Genomic DNA, 1,309 nt, shown 5'->3' with positions numbered 1-1,309 from the left:
CCTCGCATGGGGCTTAGCAGGTGCTCACAGCCCAGGGCAGCAGAAGACAACAGAGAAAAGAGAGAGAGGAAAGAGAGTGAGAAACAGGCACGTTAGACGAGGGCCATGTTTTCAGAGGGCCCAGGCACGCCTCTGCCTGCCTGCCTTTGCAGGTGGAGCGGTGGATGCTCAGCCCCCCTGAAAGAGATGGCCAGGATCTCTGTGCTCAGTCCACTACCATCTTCTGGGTTCCTGGGGTCCTTCTGCGGGGCCGCCTGTGGCAGCTTTAGCAGGGGAGGCATGTTCTGCCGCAGTAGCGGCTGGAAATGCCAGAGAGGTCACAGCACCCGGAGTTGATGGGCACTCCCTGAGAGTTGAGGATGCTGCCAACGGCAGCGGAGGTGGAGGATCCCACAACGGTGTTCTGTGGGAAGGAGCTGAGGATGGGTCCGGGCAGGGTCACCACCACGGGGGAGGGCTCGATGACGACGGTGGAGTTCTGGCACTGCCTGACACAGGGCTCGGTGCAGCTGTTGGCCAGCGGGGTCGGGCCGCAGGGCTGGCAGGGCAGGCACTGGTTGTAGCAGGACATGTCTTGGGGCTGGAGGTGCACCTGGGAGAGAGGGCAGGGGGGAGCACGGGGGTGCGTGAGGAGCAGCCTGTCCGCCCACCACGAGGGAGCCAAGGCATGTGCTGGGCGGGGAGATGGAGGCTGTGCAGGGAGGCGCACACACCTCTTTGCCTGTCCCCCTGGGCACCATGCAAAGAGAGCCAGGCCCAGGAAAGCTCTTTCCTAGACAAGAGCCCCAGAGTCCCCTCAGCCCAGCCCCAGCCCCTCTCCACGCCAGACCTTCTCCCCGCTTCCCCTCCCAGGAGTGGCAGCCCCAAGCCCCAGTATAGGACAGAGCTTCCAACTCACTTGCTTCCGAAGGAGAAGAAGGGGAGCGAAGCGGATGAGAGAGTGAAGAGCTGGGGTGGCTTTTATACTGGTCCTGCACTGCCCCAGGTCCAGAGGAAGCCTCTGTGGAAGTAGTAATTTTCTGAGAAGCTCATCTGAAATGCAAAACATCCCAGCTAATGATACGGGCTGTGTTTTGGCTTCCTGCACGGCTGCCTTTTCATTTCCTTGTTTGGTCGTGCCCGCTCGCTCCCCCTTGGAGGTTCCTTTTCATTGCTGGGGTGGGAGACCTAAGGATTCCTGGGACAGGAGCACATCAGTGCCAGCAGCAGATGAGTCCCAAGTGCCGGAGGGGTCGCGTGCAGGCTGGGGACATTGGCCTGGGGCACTCGTGTGGGCTTGTTGGCAGCCCCACTGGCAGAAAGGGCCCAG

General features: G+C 61.6%; 1 pseudogene; it reads right to left on the bottom strand.

Moving 5' to 3' along the window:
- Nucleotides 1-265: 265 nt before the first annotated feature.
- On the bottom strand, nt 266-1,032 carry LOC140645938 (feather keratin Cos2-3-like; annotated as a pseudogene).
- Between the last annotated feature and the right edge of the window lie 277 nt (nt 1,033-1,309).

Source organism: Ciconia boyciana, unplaced genomic scaffold (assembly GCF_034638445.1).
Source record: "Ciconia boyciana unplaced genomic scaffold, ASM3463844v1 HiC_scaffold_49, whole genome shotgun sequence".
NCBI lineage: Eukaryota > Metazoa > Chordata > Aves > Ciconiiformes > Ciconiidae > Ciconia > Ciconia boyciana.
Note: the sequence above shows the minus strand (reverse complement) of the source record. Positions and strands in the feature narration are given on the sequence as shown.